Consider the following 19601-nt stretch of genomic DNA (forward strand, 5'->3'; position numbering starts at 1 on the left):
TTTTTGGATAGTTGTTTGTGTATAGAAATGCAGCTAGTTTTTGTAGGTTGATTTTCGTGTCCTTTGACTTTACTGAAATTGCCTATTCTAACAAATTAAAATTAAGTTCTTGAAATTAAACTAACACTATGAACCTGGAAACCCTATCATATACCCAGGCTTATCAAAAATTACTATTTAAGGGAGTTGGATCACCATTTTAACTGATCATCTATTGTGGTCTGGGCATCATGCTAAGTATTTCATGTGAACTGACTCATTTAATCTTCATAAAAACCCTATGAGGTAGGACTATTGTTATCTATTTTCAAATGAGAAAACTAAAGCTCAGAGAAGTCAGGTAACTTGCATGTGGTCACACAGCCAGTTAGTGGTAGTCTGGATTTAAACTCAGTCTGACTCTAAAGTTTGTGCTCTCTGCACATTATATTGCCTCTCCAACTCTCACTGAACCAACCTATGACATTTTATTCAGTAAATGCAGTGTTTTCCAAGTTCTTAAAAAGATACTTAGCAAAAATTTTATGAGTTTGTTTATGATTTTAAGCAATTAGATGAAAAATAACATGTAACATGCCTTGATCAATTACTTCTTATGATGAAATCAAATTCTGCAGAGATGAAATTTAGTTTTCAGTTTGAGAAACAGAAATACTTGAATGTAATATATTTTCGCAGTCTAGAATTATTATGATATAGATCAAGAATCAGCAAACTATGGCCCACAGCTCTAACCTGCCCTATCACCTGTTTTTTATAAATAAAGTTTTATTGGAACACAGCTTATACCCATTCTCTTACATATGATCTATGGCTACTTCTACTTCATTAGCAGAGGTGAGTAGTTGCAACAGAGACTTTATGGCTCACAAAGCCTAAAATATTTACTCTCTGGCCCTTCACAGAAAAAGCTTGCCAACTCCTGATATAGATGTTTAGTTGGGATAGGTTGAGGAAAACTCTGTAGGATTGGCCAGGACCTAATTAGAGAGTGATGAGCAAGTCATGGGAGAATGTAACCTGTTAATTGAAGCAACTTAAAAGCCAAGCCTGGAAACGCCTCATAGATTAACTGTGTGGTTTCCTTTACTCATAGAACTACCTGTTAGATCTGTGGGAAAGAACTACAAGACAGAGCTGCCAAGTAAACTATGAAAAACCTAACGAACTTTTTATCTTAGGTATTGGCATATCCCAATGATCTGTACTGTTCTAGGGTGTGATGGCTTAGGAGTGAATATGATTTGAACCTAATACATTTTTAGAGGGTGTCAGATTCAGAACCAGGCAGATCCGTCTCCTGACCCTAAACATGGTCCTAAAGTAAATCACTTGAGGAAATTGGATCCTAAAGATTACAGGTGAAGAATTTTGAAGTGTGTCCATATTTGATTGGAGATCAAAGAAGCCTAACTAAAAGAATTGTGGGCTGACTCACATGATAACTTCTTTTTGAAAGGGCTATTTTATCTTGAAGATTTATGAGTTTGGAGGAACTAAGATGATTGGCAGTGGAAAGAATCAGAATGTGTGAAATTCCTTAAAAATTTATTGACTTAAATAACTTTGTGTTACACATAATAAAAAAACCCTTTACTTTAAAAAAAAAAAAAAAAAAAAAGCCAAGCCTATAAATAATGCACCTCTCTTCATACCTAGGGTAGATTGTTACAGTAATGATCCCCAGTGAATCATGCCTGGGTATCCGGGCCCTTGTGCAACCCCTTCCCAAACTGACTCTTGGGCTTGGCCATGTGACCTACCAGGGCCAAATGGGACAGCAAACATGAAGCCAGCAGAAGCATGAACAGGTGCTTCCTTGTTGGGGCATGCCCCCTGAGGTCTCAGCATGGAAACAAGTCCAGAGTTATAACTCAGGAGAGACCACATGAGGAACTGAGGTGTCCCAGTCCACAGTCCCAGCTACCCGCCAGACAGGTGCGTGAAGCCATCTTGGACGATCCAACACCAGTTGAGCCCCCAGATAACTGCAGCCGCAAGTGACCCCAGGTGAGATCCGAAGAACCACCAGCTGCACCCGGCTCAAACTGCAGAATCATGGACAAACATACAGTGGTTGTTTTAAGCCACTAGGCTTTGGGGTGTTTTTATGCAGCAAGAGACACCTGATACAACACCCTAGATGAAGGAAATCTACTGATGAGGGCTCAGGAGCAGTACCTGGGGGCAAGAAGACATGTCTAATTAAAAAGAAAGTGAATTTTTAAAATATACACACCTGCGAGATACAAACAAATACAATGAAGGGCCCAGGATTTCCTTTTCTTTCAGACTCTTGAAGAAGAGAAAAATAGGTTAAAAGCAAAAACCTTTGGCTTTCTGTCTAGGAAAGTTTAAGTGCTATAAATAAACTCTTGTGTTTCTACAGAATCCTTTTTATCCCTTTCTATCTGCCCAGACAGAGAAAGTGTCTCATGCATCCTGATAGGTTTTTCCTTTTGCCTCTTGGAGGAGTCAAAGGCTAATGGGGATTTGCTGGTATGAGCCAAACACCCGTGCCAAGCTAGTGGCTTTATGGCAAAGTAACAGCTTAAACAGTATGGGGAGGGGGTGGAAAAAGGGGGCAGCACGGCATGAAATATAGAAGAGCCACAAGGGCTGAGACTCTCATCTGTGATTCCCACACTAACCACCAGGTGAGCCAGTGCTGGCCTTCCTGCCAGACATGAAGGCAAGGGGGCCCTCAAGCATGGCCAGCAGGGTGTGGGCATGAGAGCTGCATCCGGAATGGCAACAGCAGCAGAAGGTCCCTCACCCTTAATTGTTTATCACTTCCCAGCACTCTCTCTCTCAGTCAAGACCTGTGGAATCGTTTCAAAGCAGCCTTCCTAAGACCCAAACCAGCCACAGGGGCTCCAGAAGCTAAAAATGCCTTGGGTTACAGGGGCAAAAAGGGACGTAGTGAGGATAGTCAGTTCTCTAAATTGTGAGTTCATTGGTTCATTCAACAAACACTTATTGCGGATCTATATATGTCAGGCCCCGTTGTGGGCACTGTAGCCATAACAGTCAACACTACGGACGTGACTCCTACCCAGATAGGGCTTACATCCTAGGAGGAGAGAAAAGACAACGGCTACTCCCTAAATAAAACCAGTACAGATGCTGACATGTGCTGGAAGGAAGTGGACAAGCTGGGCTAGGGTACACATGGTAGGATGCTGGAGGACCTCCTGGCTCACCTACGTCTTACTGGTTTCTGACGTTCAAGGTGTTTATACCTTCAAGGGAAATGTTTTGGCCTCAGGTAAGTAAAGCTCCACGTGGTTAGATTTTTTCTGCATTTTGGTTTATTGTGTCGGGTAATATTGATGCAGGCTAAGACATGGGAGGGAGGTGGCGAATGGCAGCAGCGCTGAGACCAGACAAGACGTTGAGCAGGCCCTCCGGTGGGCGGGGGGGGATCGCCTGGCACCCCACTAATGACCCTGCCTGCAGGGCAGCAGTTCTCCAAGGCCATCTCTCTGCGCTGTGTGTGCTCACTGATCAAGCAGCATCAGCAGCAGGGCCCTGCCCAAGCTCTCTAACTAGAGTGCCCTAATGGGACCACGCGAGAGACAGAAGCTCAGCGCTCTCTGTAGGGAGCTACTAATGCTTCCAAGTCCAGGGAGAGGTTGGCCAGCGCTTGGCTTGCTTTACAACATAGGAACGAGGTCCCCAGGCTTTGTCACCTCAAGGAGGATGTGCTTTCTAATATCTACTCCTCACACTAAGCACAAAATGCTAGAGAGGTGCTTGTCATCTTTTTCTCACCCCCTTTTCATTTTGAATGAACCATTACATAAATCCTGTGTTCATCTCATTTCGGTAGCTGTGAGCTTAAATCTTGTTTCATGTCATTATCAGCAATTCTTTTCATGATGATAAGAATCAACACAAACCCCAGTTAAAACCTGGACATCTGCCACCCAGTTGCCACAGACAACCGAACCACTCACCCAGGAGGTATGGCTGAGGTTTGACGATGTGGAACAAAAACGGGAATTCTTCCTGAGGATAAGCAAACCAACTGCGTATATTTTGGTTGTGTGACCCAGTGGATTCTATTTTAAAAATTTAAACTCCCCCTCATTTAAGATTAAAGGTGTGTGTTTTAAAAGGTCTTATAGAGAACAGACTTGTAGTTGCCAAGGGGGAGGGGGTTGGGGGAGGGGTGGCGTGGGAGGTTGGCATTAGCAGTTGTAAGCTATTATATACGGAATAAACAACAAGGTCCTACTGTATAGCACAGAGAACTATATTCAGTATCCTACGATCAGCCATAATGGAAAAGAATATAAAAAAAGAATGTAGGTGTAACTGAATCACTTTGCTATACAGCAGAGATTAAAACATTAAAAATTAACTATAGTATTTAACTATACTTCAATAATATATATATATAAATAAAAAGGTCTTACTGATTAAATATTAGGGATTTGTTAAAAATCTAAAACTGCTGCCCAGAACGTTTTCATTTGATTAAATTTCCTTTTTTCTGAGATATTCACTATTATAAGAGCGACTTCACATGCCTCCTAAACTGTGGAGTGTTGAACAAAGGGAAAATATCTTTATTATGATTTCTCTCCTGCCACAGTTATTTGAGTTATACTACCTTGTGCCTCCTGACATTTTAGGAAAGAATTATGTTTGGAGCTTTGCCATGTCATGCATTAACTTGACAATCTTTTTTTGACAAAAATCCCATCCATACTTTTGGCCCCAGTCATTCTCTTTGATGTTGTTGTCTTCTTGTTAAGGAGGAAGAAACGTGCTTTCACAAGCCTATTGGCTAACATGTCAAAGAGAAGCAGATTCCAGGTATAGGATAAGGGGCTGTCTGAGGATGAACTCAAGCAGACCCCCATGGAGAAACACTTCCTTTGCTCACACTGTTTTGTCCTTTCCTGCACAGGTTGAGACTTAACATACAGATGACTTGCTTGCATCCTAGATAAACTTGTCCAGGAGCTCGCACCCGGCTGAGCTGAAATGTGATTACCAGGAACTCAGACACAGTTCTCACACCAATGACAAACCAAGTTCCTTGTGTCCATAAGTAAATCCATCTAACCAAAATTGAATTAAGAGGTCCTCATTGCCCAATCCTGCTTCCTCCCTTGATGATGCTTAATGGGTCTAACAAGGATCCATTAAGACCACCCAGGCTGAGGCTTCCCTGGTGGCGCAGTGGTTAAGAATCCTCCTGCCAATACAGGGGACACGGGTTCAAGCCCTGGTCCAGGAAGATCCCACATGCCACAGAGCAGCTAAGCCCGTGTGCCACAACTACTATAGCCTGCACTCTAGAGCCCGCGAACCACAACTACTGAAGCCTACGTGGCTAGAGCCCGTGTCCTGCAACAAGAGAAGCCACCGCAATGAGAAGCCCACGTGCCGCAACGAAGTGTAGCCCCCGCTCGCCACAACTAGAGAAAGCCCTCACACAGCAACAAAGACCCAACACAGCCAAAAATAAATAAATAAAATAGATTTTAAAAAAATTTTTAAAAAACACCCCCCCCCCCCCCGCCTCCAAGGACTAACGTAAACAGCTGATGAGCAGTACCGCCAGGTTTAAACTGGATTGACTAATGAAGTCAAACGTGTGGGTGATCCAGCAGGAAGGCGGCACTGAGAGACCTGGGAGAACGCCAGTTTTGCAGTACAAGATGGTTATGAAATGATTCAAGATGTTTAAAGACAGACAATGTATTCTGAGAACGCAGTTGTGTGAGGTTTTAGGAGATATGAAAACATCCTGTTTCCAATCCCAACAGGGAGGGTTCCAGGAGCATGGAGGCATGAACAAGAAATACCCTGGAAATAAGAGTTTCAGGCCAACTTGACAGGGCCCTTCTGTGTCATAACTCCTAACATCTCATCTCATTCTCAAGGAGACATCTCCACAAAAAGCCCAGCACACCATCAACCCAAGGTACCTAGCGTTCATTTGTTAAGCCAGGACTCTCCACCCTGTTGCAGAGAGAAGCTGTACACAACTAGAAGAGTTCCTTACACAGATGTTTAATATCAAAACAAGAAACAGCAACCCCAAAGCCAGCTCAGGGGTACAGACAATAACTCAAGAGCTCCAGGAGTGCCCTCACCAGGAGAATGACTCCCAAATCCACATCTTTCTTGAAATCTCACCCAGGCTCTGGGCCCTGACTTCCAACTACTTTCGACATCCACAACTAAACCTATGATCCTCACTGCCCACCCACCCACAAAAAGAAAACATTTCATTCCTGCTAAATACGTTTATGAAAATCAATTAATTGAGTGTATATCACAATATCACTTTTTTAATCATGTAGATTCAAAACCTCATCAAAATTGCTTGATTACACACCCTTAGTTTCAGCTTCTCTTGTAGTCATTTCTTCCCTAAAAACCCTCCATGGCCAAGCTTAACTCTCCATTCACATTAGTGCCCCTGCCCCCTCCCCTTGAAGGTCCGGATACTGTCACAACCCCCGGCAGAAAGGCCCTCCCTCTCCAATCAATTAACACACGACATTTAGACTAACTTTATCATTATCCCACTTCTACCAATTCATCCCTCTTATGGGTTGGATTGTGTTCCCCAAAAAGGTAAATGCTAAAGTCCTAAGCCCCAGTACCTCAGAATATGACTTTCTTAGGCAAAAGGGTTGCAGATGTAATTAATTAAGATGAGGTCATACTGGAGTAGGATGGTCCCTTAATCCAATATGACTGGTGCCCTTACAAGGTGCTTAGCTGTGAGGGGAGGACACCACTTGAAGATGGAGGCAGAGATTGGAGTGAGGCAGCCACAAGCCCAGGGTGGATGGCCGCCACCTGAAGCTAGGAAGGGACGAGGAATGATTCTACCCAGAGTCTCGGAGGGAGCATGGAACTGCTGACACCTTGATTCCTAGCCGCCAGAACTATGAGACAGTAAATTTCTGTTGTGTTAAGTGAACCAGTTTGTTCTACTTTGTGACAGCAGCCCTAGGAGACTAATACAACCCCCTTCCCTTCTAAAACCTTCAGTGGCTTCCTACTGCTTTATTATAAAAAGTGCGATTCTTTGGCCTGGCTCCTGAGGCCCTTTCCCACATCATCTTCCCTTTACAGATGTATCTCCCACTCTTTCTTCCTCACCTTTTCTAAACTCCAATCTCCACTGACTTCTCCATTCTTCAAAGTCCTGCTGCCCGTGATTCCACTAAAGTATCCTTTTACTCTACACCAAGTAGATGTCATTGTTTTCCCTAGCAATTCAGAAGCACCTGGAGAAACGGGCTATGCCATTTTTTTTACCTCCCCTGAGCATACAGATACTCTAAAAGTACTCATAGATTAATTGATCTAGTAGCCTTTACACATGCTTTGCCCTTGGGTAGGCTGTGAGCAACATGCCGGGGCCCACTGTGTTAACCTTTGTGTCCCAATGCCTCACACCATGTCTAGCATTTCATAAACTTTCAATAAATATTTTACTTAATTCATTTAAAAAATCCAGCCTCCATGTATATCTGTTCTGAGTCCATCCTAAGTAAAGCAATATCTGCCTCCTTTTAAAGAAATTACTAATGAAATACCTTAAAGTTCTTCAGACAAAAGTGGCTGAAGAGGGGGAAATGCCATTCTCTTTCTCCAGTAGCCTAAGAAGTCATTAGAAGGGCCCCAGCCTGGAGCCTCAGGGAGCCTTATGAGTCCCCCATGACCCATCCAAGAGGGGAGTCTTCCTCCCTATTATAAGACTTTGTGTTTAATAATACACGATAGGGCTTGTTCTTCTACCCCATTCTTACCTGTGTTTCCAGAGCCCTTTGAAAGCATAAATAAATGATAGTTGACTGATCCCCTTTCCCCAGGATTTTGCCAGTGCTGAGAATCTTGAAAGTTTTCCAAGACATGATTTGCCACTACAAATGCCAAGTGGGGGAGTTCCTGCCCTCTCCTATTCATAGTGGTGCTTGATAATTCAAAGTGCCAACTCCTTCCAACAGAGTCAGGCAGACGAACGAGCTGTCACAAATCTTCAGATGATAGAGCTGTGCGGTGGGCTTTTCAAACAGCCCAAGCCTTTGCAGGTGGGAGACCTTTGCTCAGCAAGGAAGTTTTCCAGACCTCCAAGATGCTACACCCAGAGAGCCTGCAGGGACCACCATGTGACTCTGAGGGACAGAGCGAGGGAAGGCGCCCAGAGGAACATTACTGCTGTTCCAACTCTGTCAGCCAACCATTGCCCCTCTTCCACCACCTCTTCTACCCACATTCTCCAAAGCATGTGAATTAGCCTCTCTGACAGCGAGATAGCTATTTCCTGGGCCGTACCCTCAGGTTACAAATCCTCTGATCATCCACTGGATGTTTAGAGGGTTAGGACGGGGAGCGGGGGAGGAGAGGTGCAGTGTGGGGAATCCAACCTTGGAAAGTAATTAGAAGCCAAAGAAGAAAGAGGGGAACTTCCAGTTTCCAGGTCCATATGTAAGAAGCTTAGAAGTCACCACTCCATTCTGAGAAATGGAATATTACCTGCCATATCGGTAAACAAAGATGTCATGGTCAGCAGTGACTGCTGCCCTCCAACGTGAGCCAGTGAGCCCTGAGGAAACTCAGGATGTGAAAACACAGGGATACTGGCCCCAGGTAGCTGAGGTGCACGTCAAAGGTATGATTTCAGTGAGCCCAGACTCTTGCATCTTCCCATACATAGAAAAGCGCTAAATTCCTTAACTTGAGATATCCGGTTTTCTTTCATTAACAATCATCTTTTGACGGTCAGACTACCTGCCCTTTGTTGCAAAACTTCTCTATAACCTGGCTCCCCCCTCGCCTCCCTGGAGCAGTTTTCTCAGGGTTACTGAGATGCTGCCTCCCAGGCTTGATGTCCGAAAAATTCCCGCTGAATAAAACGTAACTCTCAACATTTAGGTTGTGAATATTTTTTAAGTCAGCAATCCTAACAGCAAGTAAAACGCTGAACAGACGGAAAAAAATCAACAATACTTCTTGCATCGGTACGAGAGCGGGGGACACAGGGCAAACCACTGCCCTTAAGACAGACGGGTGAATACAGGAGTCACAACTTACCAGAGCGAGGCTCGGGAGAAGAAACAGCAGGAGCTAGTGCCCAGGTAGGACGCGTGTAATGAGCGAGCTGCCGGAGACTCAGTGTAGACAACTCTGACAGTTAAAAACTTCAGAGTGACCAAGTCACGGTCGGCCCACAACACACAGGGAGACTTCCCGCTAGGAGCTCAACCAGCTTCCCGCAGCAAATATATGAGAAAAATTCCCGCGAGCTTCCCGCAGAGGGAGGGGCAAAGGAACCATTTTTAAATTGACCGGAGCTGCTGTGCTTCTCAACAAGGCCTGCCCGCAGGTGAAGCCAGTTAACCAGAGCCTGATCCGCTGGGCTATTATTATCGGAGCCTAATTGACCTGGGGAAGGGAAATACCCAGCTCCAGCTGGCTCTGGCTTCCACGTGGAAGAACAGAAATGTCCAGCTCAGGCCCACTCTAGCCTTCATGTCTCACCTAAGAAGGGAGGATAAAACTGAGAAACACTTGTGAAGTTCGCAGTTCAGAGGCACAGGCTCCCTAAAACACGGAGACCTACTTAAAGGACTAGAGAATGCTTTCCCCTCCCCTCACACCTCACCACCACATTACTGAAGGCCTATTTTCAGTACTTCCTTTTACCTGGTATATCATGTCCAGCTATCAAGAAAAAATTACAAGGCATACCAAAAGGCAAAAAACACAATTTGAAGGGACAGAGCAAGCAACAGAACCAGATATGGCAGGAGTGTTGGAATTACCAGGCAGTGTTTTAATTAGCAATTAAAACAACTCTAATTATTACACTAAGCGTCCTAATGGATCAAACAGACAGCATGCAAGAACAGATGGTCAATGTAAGCAGAGAGATGGAAATCCTAAGGAAGAACCAGAAAAGAAATGCAAGAGATAAAAAACCACTGTAACAGAAATGAAGAATGCCTTTGATAGGCTCATTAGTAGATGGGACACAGCTGAGAAAATAATCTTGGCGCTAGCGCCTATATCAATAGAATCTTCAAACCAGAAAGGAAAAAAACAAAGACTGAAAGAAAAAAAAAAAACCAGAATATCCAAGGACTAGGGGACAACTACAGAAGGTGTAATACACACATAATGGGAATATCAGAAGAAGAAGAAAGAGAAAGGAACAGAAGACATATTTGAAACAATAATGACTGAGAATTTCCCCAAATATCAGACATCAAACCACTAATTTAGGAAGCACAGAGGTCGCACACCAAGCAGGATAAATGCAAAAAAAAAAAAAGAGAAAAAACTGCACCTAGGCATAGCATTTTCAAATTGCAGAAAATCAAAGATAAAGAAAAAATTCTGAAAGAAGCCAGAGGAAAAAAATACCTTACCTATAGAGGAACAAAGATAAGTTCAAAGCGTTATCGAAGGGTTCCCTAGATATTTTTGCTAGTTCTCAGCAACTTTCTGACCAACAAATACTCAAAATACTTTGCACATTCCCAAAAGAGTGAAGGAGACCTACTCTCTGTTTTGGGAATGTGAAAAGCTGGGATGAAGAGTAGATTGGGCCTTCCGGAAGTGCATAAACTGTAATGGCCCAAGGTGAACACACACTTCCTCTTCAACATCCATCTCCCGCTCCTGGTGTCACAGGTGCCCTCAGCCATGGGCTACTCCTGGGCCTCCTTCACAAGGAATCTGCTTTCACCTAGTGTTACATCATCATACCATCCTGTAATCCAGGGATGTTTGCATTTTAACTGGGGACTGAAGAACCTTCCAGACTCAACAGTTCATCCCTAAGGTAGCTGGAATATAGCAGGATACCTTATTTTCAATCACACAGGTTTCTAGAAGACTCAGAATTCTAGGCACTATGGCAAATGGGAACAAAGACAAACATTTTTAGAAGAAAAAAATGTCTGTTTATCATTGGCACCCCAGTAGCAGCAAGCATACCCAGCACCCAGATCTTGGTTTCTAAATACGGCTCTCCAACAAAAGGAACCAGGGCTCCTTGAAGAAGTAGTTGATTCCAGGTCTAGGCAAGAAAAACGTGAGATGATCCTGGAGCATCTTGTGGTACCAGAAGGTAAGAATGTGCTCAGAAAGGATGAAAGAGCATAGAAACCAACATGAAAGTATTCCCAATGGCCAAAGCCGGTACATACTGAACAATAAAATAAATAACAATGTTTAATTGTAATCCATAGACTAAAGTAAATGTACATGAGTCTATTCTCATATTTTAAAATAATTGAACAAATAAGTAAATTGGCAAGAAGGTATAGCTCTTTCAAAAAAAATTCCAATTAATAAACGTAGAAGGAAATATAAAATCACCATTAGTAATAATTACTGCAGGCAAAAAATCACCAATGGATGCTAAAATTATTGGGCAAAAGCTTAAGATAAACAATATTTGCATAGTCTAAAAGTATCCCCCCAAGACATTAATTAATTACAAAAGGAAATACAGTAACTTTACAGTGGAAACACCCTTCAGACATACCTTAAATCAGGGATTGAGGAAAAAGCACTAGTCATAAAATTTATTGAGGTCATGTCACCCTGGCATCAGATCAGGGCCCCACCCTTCTGACCTCATTTAACCTTAATTACCTCCTAAAAGCCCTATCTCCAAACACAGTCACAGTGGGTATGGCTTCAACATATGAATTTGGAGGGGAGACAATTCCATCCACAGCATTTTCCAGAAATATATAACCACAATCTATCCATGAAAAACCATTAGACAAACGCACATCGTCTGTGAAACAACTGACCAGTACTCTTCAAACACATCAAGGTCATGAAAGACAAAGAAAGACTGAGGAACTGTCATAGGTTGAAGGATTTGAGGACTTTTCAGTGCAACATGGGATCTGGGATTGAATCCTGTAACAGGAAAAAGACAGTAACGGAGAAACGGGTTAAATCGGAATAAAGTCTATAGTTATTTGTGTTTTATCAATGTTAATTTCTTGGTTTTGATCATTGTCCTATGGCTGGATAAGATGTCAACATTAGGGCAGCTGGGTAAAGCATATCTGAAATGCTCTGTGCTCTTTTTGCAACTTTTCTCTAAGACTAATACGATTTCAAAATTAAAAGTTTCTCTAAATGTCCCTTCACATCCCGTACCTTGCAATAGTGGTGGGAATAGAGAACTAAATCATCGCCCATGTTTCCTTTGGGGGGCCGGGGTGGGGCGATGGTGCAGAAGGGAGTGACTGCACAGTTCTTCCACCCAACAGGAGGAGAGAGGGAGCTAGGAAACGGAAAGATTCAAAGCGAAAGACAGATTTAAAAGCTAATTTCATGGAGACTGATGTGGAGCACAGAATCCGTAATAAGGGAGCTGAGCGCTGGCCTATTTCCAGGTGTCCAGCTCAGAGGCGGGCCAGGCACCTTTATTTTAAGACTGTCAGCTGTTTGTGTCCACAAAAGAGAAAGAGGGGACGCTGCTTCCACGTGAACAGCCCTGTGGTCGCTCTCCCTCCCAGCTGGTTGGTTCTGTGGCTCTGAGGGCTTCGAGCCTGATTATCGTGGGGATTAGCACCTGATGGTCTGGGAGGCCCAGATAATTCTGTTTATTTAGGACAATCGGCTGTAAAGTGGGTGGCCAACCCCCTCTCTCCCACACCCAACTCTCCATCTTTCAACTCTGGGCTTCTAAGCACTTCTGTCATTGCTGTCGTTCATTTTACAAAGGCTTTTTTGAGTACCTACCTTGATTAAGGCATAAAGAAGTCCCAGAAGATAGAAAATACGTCTCGGCTAGGAATGGAGCACCAACACATAGTAGGCTCTCAAAAAAGGACTTGCGTGCCCTCAGTGCATAACGTCCAGGAAGCTTTTCTACTGACATTGTGGTACTTCTGGCCATAATCTCTGAGGCACAGTGGCCAGACTATAAATTGCTGCGCTGAGGAATAGCTGTAAACGTTTCTAAAGATGCGATCCTTAATGGAATGACTCCTCTGTACAAGATGCACCATGAACCCTAGATAAAAAGTAAAAAAGACTAATAATAATAATAGCTTTTATTGAGTGTTTACCGTGTGCCATGTATGTAAACCTCCCAAGAACCCTATGAAGCAAGAACAATTATAATCCCCGGTCGGCAGATGGCTAGTAACTAGCAGAGCCTGGATGCAACCCAGGTAAATGGAATGGAGTCCATGCGCTTAACCGTTAGGCTCCCCTTCCTTCACATTCCTCACTTCTGGTCCAACCTGACTGAGGAACTTTGGGCGACTCTTTAAAATTCTCTGGGCCCTGATTACCTGCTTATAAGAAGGGGATAATAATTCCATCTTGCCTACATCAAAGGGTCTATTACCTAAGAGAACATTTATAAAAGGTGAACACATAGTAGATCACAAAGAAATTCCCTAAAATTTCAGGGACTCTATAAAGAGACCACATCGTTGACCATAACGCAATTAAATCCAAAATCAGCCCCCCAAACATAAAAAGATAGTTGGGACTTATTTTAAATTAATGTGCTCATAAATAAGTCATGGGTTAAAGAAAGTTAAGTCTCATTAAAACAACAAACTGATTATATATTTATCCACAAAATCTAATTCCTAAGCTGCAGTGGGGAAAAAGTGAGAAACAGCCTATTTTTGACTTCAGGACTCCCAAAAGATCTAGACATTATGGGAACCAGGAAGCAAGGATGGAGAAAGGTCTGCAAATAGGAGGATTGACTGAAAGTGGGTTTAGGAAGCATGTAGCCCTCAGGGTACCTTCCCTCTGCTCAGCCAGTGACTGCCCCTCCCATCTCCTCCTGTCCAACAGCCCGGAAGGATGTGCATTTGCTAGAGACAGTAAGGCAGTGGGTCTCTGGCCCAGGGAACACTAGGCATGGCTGAAGGTTTTAATACTGAAAACAGCAGATTCAGTCAAACTTATACTGAATATTGACACTCTCTCCTCTCAGCCCTAGCGGTCTTCCTGGACTCTCAAAATGCCAGTACCAGGTGTGTATGCTTCAGGCAAGACCTTGAAAGAGGCTTCACTGACAAATCTCAACCTAAGGATTCTGAAATTCAGGGTCCCCCAGGAACTGGCCCAGCCAGAACCCGTTACAGTGACCCTGACAGTCAATAATCCCTACTAATGGGCTCAGGGCTGCCAATCACCTTTTTTTTTTTCTTATCGTGGTAAATTATATATTACATAAAATATGCCATTTTAACCAGTTTTAAGTTCAGTAAACTTTAAGTGTACAGGCATTAAGTACATTCACAATGTTATACAATCACCACCACTATTTCCACAATTTTCATCACCCCAAACGGAAACTCTGTACTCATTAAGCAATAATTCCCACTCCCCACTGCCCCTCAGCCCCTAGTAACCTCTATTCTACTTTCTGTCTCTATGAATTTGCCTATTCTCAATATTTCATATAAGTGAAATCATACAATATTTGTCCTTCTGTTTCTGGCTTATTTCCCTTAGTATAATGTTTTCAAGTTTCATCCATGTTGTAGCATGTATCAGAATTTCATTCCTTTTATGGCTGAATAATATTCCATTGTATGTACATACCCCATTTTGTTTATCCATTAATCTGTCGATGGACACTTAGGCTGTTTCCACTTTTTGGCTATTATGAATAATGCTGCAGTGAACACTGGTATGCAAGCATCTGAGTCCCTCTTTTCAATTCTTTTGGGTATTCCAATCACTTTTTAATTCTTCATAGTCATGAAGTGACAACCAAGGATCGCCAGACATTTGAGGAAAGCATTTATAATGAAGGACAAAACACAAACAGAAAAAAAAGAAACTTGGAGGAAACAAAGACTATCCCGAGAGAAGAAAACAAAGCAAAAAAACTGTGAATATCCTAAGAAAGATAAAAAGAAGACACTGCATCTATAAAATATGAATCGTATGCTCTAAAGATGGAACTTTCAGAGAGCACAAAACAGTAGTTCTTAGGAAATAAATGTATAGGGCAGAAATAAAATGCTCAATGAATAAACATTTTAAAAGTTGAGGAAATCACCCAGAAAATAGAAAGACAAAGAGACGAAAATAGGGGGGAAAGAGAATAAAAATAGAAACCCTAAAGAGGAGAGGTAGCATCTGAGCAAATAGAAGCTCTATAGATGAGAGAGGAAACAGAAAATAAAATAACAAAAAGATTAATAAAATAACGTAAATAATAACAGAAAATAAATTGTTATTACAATCAAGAAAATTTCCCAGAACACTTGCACACTGTTGGTGAGGTTATAAACTGGGTCAGCCACCATGAAGCACCATATGGAGGTTCCTCAAGAACTTAAAAATAAAATTGCCATATGATCCAGCAATCCCACCTCTGGGTGTATATCCAAAGGAAATGAAAACAGGTTACCCAAGAGACAGGTATGCACTCCCATGTTGTTGCAGCATTATTCCCAACAGCCAAGATATGGAAACAACCTCAGTGTCTATCAGTGGATGAATGGATAAAGATGACATGGTATATATATACAATGGAATATTGTTCAGCCATAAGAAAGAAGAAAATCCTGCCGTTTGCAAGAACGTTTATGGACCTAGAGGACTTAGGCTAAGTGAGATAAGTCAGAGAAAGACAACTACTCTATGATATTTTTTTATACGTGAAATCTTAAAAAACCTAAAATTGTAAAAGCAGAGAGTAAAGTGGTGGTTACCAGGGTCTGGAGGGTGAGGGGGGTAGCTGGAAATGGGAGAGCTGTTGTTTAGGGTACGTACTTGCAACTAATAGATAAATAAATCCCGGAGACCTTATACAGCTAGTCCCCAACTTACGATGATTTGACTTACAATTTTTTGACTTAATTATGGTGCAAAAGCAATATGCATTCAGTAGCCGCAGCTCCCAGTCGGACATGTGAACACAAAGGTAAACAATCAATACAATTACAACCATTCTGTTCCCAGACAACCATTCTGCTTTTCACTTTCAGCCAAGTATTTGATAAATTACCTGAGATTTTCAACACCTTATTATAAAATAAGCTTTGTGTTGGATCATTTTGCCCAACTGGCAGCTTACGTAAGTGTTCTGAGCACGTCTAAGGTAGGCTGGGCTAAACTATGCTGTTTAGTAGGTTAGATATATTAAAGTAATTTTCGACTAATGATATTTTCAATTTACCATGGGTTTATCAGGAGGCAACCCCATCGTAAGTCAAGGAATATCAATACACAGTACAGTGATTAGAGAGAATAAAACTGTACTGTAATCATTAAACTTGCTAAGAGGCTAAATCTGAATTGTTCCCAGCCCTAGAAGAAATGATCATTATGTGAGGCAACAGAGGTGTTAGCTAACGTTACCATGGCAATCACATTGCAATATAAATGTGTCAAATCAGTATGTCGTACGCCTTAAACTTACACAATGTTGTATGGCAAATAAATCTCAAATTTTAAAAAAGTAAAGAAAATATCCCAGAGCTGACACAGGTGAGCTGGGCTCATACCAAGGCACATCACCATGGAACCTTCAGAGCACTGCGGACGGACAGAAGATCCTACAAGCTTCCAAAGAGAGGAACACAAAATCACATACAAAGGGTCTGGAGTCCGGGTGACTTCTGACTTTTCCCCAGCAACTCTGGAAGCCGGTGGACAATGGAGTAATGTCTTCAGACTAGTTCGGGACAACAGTTTCTGCCCTAGAAATCTTTTCCGTTATTAAAGGCACTTGTGCCGCACACACCCAGATGTGAGATTTCACTGCGGCGTTGTTCTCCTCCACCCGGGTTCAGCTACCCACCTTCTACCGCCACGGGTTTGCCACAACCACAAATGGCTTGTACTGTTTTTTATCCATTTCTTCCTTAAATTAAGTCACGTTTTCTTACTTTTATCTTTTGTGACAAAGTAAAAGGCAAATATGAAAATAAAATAATTTTAAAAAACAAAAGCGATGATTTCAAGTTCTGAACGGCTCCTGTTGGCTTCCCAAGGCTCTGATCCTGGAGCCTCCCTCTGCATGAAGAAGGAGGACTAGCAAAGTTAGAGAGGTGTGAAAGGCCAGTGCCCTGATAACTCTTTTGATGTAACCAAGAAGACTGAAAGAGATCTGCAGGGACTAATTGTCTCCATCAGTTGAAGTTATATGATGCCACCTCAGTGCACCCCCTCCACCCCACGCCCAACCATTCTACCAGCTTCCTCTTAAAAATGCCACACCAAAAGGACACAGAGGCTGCATCCCACTCGCCAGCAAGTCTTCAGCACGACCAGTTGGCCTGTGTCTATGTAAAGAACAGCACTAAGCGCCTTTAGACCCCACCGGGCCTAAGACTGGACAAGAACACTAAACCCTGTTTCGGTTTCAAACTGTTTATCTCTGTTCTTCAAAGCTCTGAAACCAGAAGAGGCCCTTCCTGCAAAAGGGCAGGTTTCCTCTTGGGGACCAAAACCAGAGCTTGCTGCAACCAGCCCCCGCCCGCATCTTCAAGTTGACTCCAGTCATCTCAGTTTGCCACTTCACAGAGTGGCCTCTGCAGGCCTCTCCCTGCAGGTTTGGGCCACGTGTAAACGGTGGCTTCAGGGGCCTCTTGGGGCCTCTAGCAACACTTGCAGTTTCCCTCTGCGTTAACACAACCACTGAGGCTGGTCTCCAGAGACTTGAAGACTCACTGGTCCCTGACAGAGACAGGCGGCTTCATAACTATGAGTGCTCAGTACACTCTCTGGCAAAGCTAAGCCAGGTCTCAGACTGCAAGACTCTATGTGGCCTGCACTGTCTGTCCCCCCATGACCCACTCCAGCCATGAGACAGGTACAAGCAAAGTCTGGTAGTCAAGACACCAAGGAGAGATTCTAGGAGTTGTGGTTATGTTAAGTCAACAAGAAGCTTTTTAAACATTACTCTTGGCCTGACTAACAACAGTAACTGCTGTGCTAAAGCATGTAACTTGGAGGCCCCAAAGCAGCGTGGCCCCTAGAGGCCTCTTTCATCTGGATTTTTTTCTATAAATGTTGGCGAACCCTGCAGTTCACCCTTAGACAATCTCTCATCTTTTCCATTCATCCTCTCTCCCTTGTCAGATCATCCAGTCTCATGGTTTAAATGGTTAAGTAGCTTGTTCAACGTCCCATACCTAGGAAATGGCCAAGTATTCAACTGGAGTCCATTTGGTGTCAAAGCCTATGTTTTAATCACCATTCCTGAAGGATGACTATTTTGGGGTCTTACATCAATCTGGGATAGTCAACCTCTTGGGCTGTCCTTGCCTGTTCTGCTCTGATGGACTCGTTTGTCCTTCCCAACCCAACAAAGAGAAGATCCAGGTGAGCTTCAGCTTCAGAAATGCAGCCTTCCATTCTCTCCCACTCACCGGCGTCCATACCCTGGGCTCCTGGGCAGGGTTAAGCAGCATTGAGGCTGCCAGCCCTCATCCACCAGCAGGCAAGGGCTGGTGAGCTCTGGCCCTGAAAGTTTAAAATAGCCGTCTTGTCCCAAGGGTGTGCCAAGCGCTCAGAGCCAACACTGGGCCCTGGTGGAGACTGACTGAGGACCAGGAACAGTTGCATTCACAGGATTTCACAGGGGCTCTTGGGGAGGAGGCCCCACAGTTAATTTGAAACTGTCTTTGGTGATATCTGTGGTTAAACCCAAGGGACATGGTGAAGGGTGCCAGTCACCCCAAACATGTGGAGCTGGTGAGGTCTGTTGTTTGACACATTCTAGATATTGAGAATGAGTCATGATTGGGTACAGGAAGCAGTGCAGGGGCACCAAATGTGAATCTCCTCTCTGTTGACGCTTACAGCACTCAAGAAACTAACATTTAGTGAGAGCCTATTACATGCCGGGCACTTTATTTGCACACTTCACCTCCAAAACCCTGTGTGGTAGGTATTGATATCCTTACTTTGCAAATGAGAAAACTGAGGCTCTGAGAGATTGCAAGTGGTGAGGCTCAGCCTCAAATCGAGTCTGTCATATCCGAAGCTCAGACATGAACTTGCGTTACACAAATGTGCCTTATGGGAAGACAAGTGCCCTTTAACTCCAAGGGAGCTTTATATCTCAGGAAAGTAACATGTTTCTAACCAGATATGTCCATAGTACTATCCAAGTTACCAAAACCACAACAACAAAACAACTTTCCTATCTGGAAAAAAAAGGAGTTTATTTATACTGGGGAGCACAGAACTTGGAACAGATGAACGGCCTGAGTGGGAGGGTACAGAGGCGGTAGCCCCCTCCCCCTGCGGTGGAAAAAAAAAACACTTGCCCACCCTAGAAAGCTGCTCCTAATGTCTTTCCCTGCACCCAAGAGGTGTCCCTTTAGGTTGTTTAAAATATTTATAACTGCAAGAGTCTCTGCAAATTTCTCATGTTAGACTGACCTAGTGGAGAGGGATTGCTTAATCTGGTTCCTCACTGCTGTGGCTGCTGGGAGGATCTAGATCATTTACAGGAATGGGGGATGCAGCTTGAGCAACTCTAAAGCAGTTATCAGAGTTGGTCTTTCCATAGCTCATAAATTTGTTTGTTAATAGCTCTACCATCAATTCACCGAGTCACATCTGCATCTCAGTTAATGCTACATATCAGGACC

The 19601-nt window shown here is 43.2% G+C and overlaps 1 pseudogene; it reads left to right on the forward strand.

The window, feature by feature from the left end:
• Positions 1 to 1026: 1026 nt before the first annotated feature.
• LOC116759904 lies at positions 1027 to 1137 on the forward strand (annotated as a pseudogene).
• Positions 1138 to 19601: the final 18464 nt, after the last annotated feature.

This window comes from Phocoena sinus, chromosome 9, assembly GCF_008692025.1.
Source record: "Phocoena sinus isolate mPhoSin1 chromosome 9, mPhoSin1.pri, whole genome shotgun sequence".
In the NCBI taxonomy this organism is placed as follows: Eukaryota; Metazoa; Chordata; class Mammalia; order Artiodactyla; family Phocoenidae; genus Phocoena; species Phocoena sinus.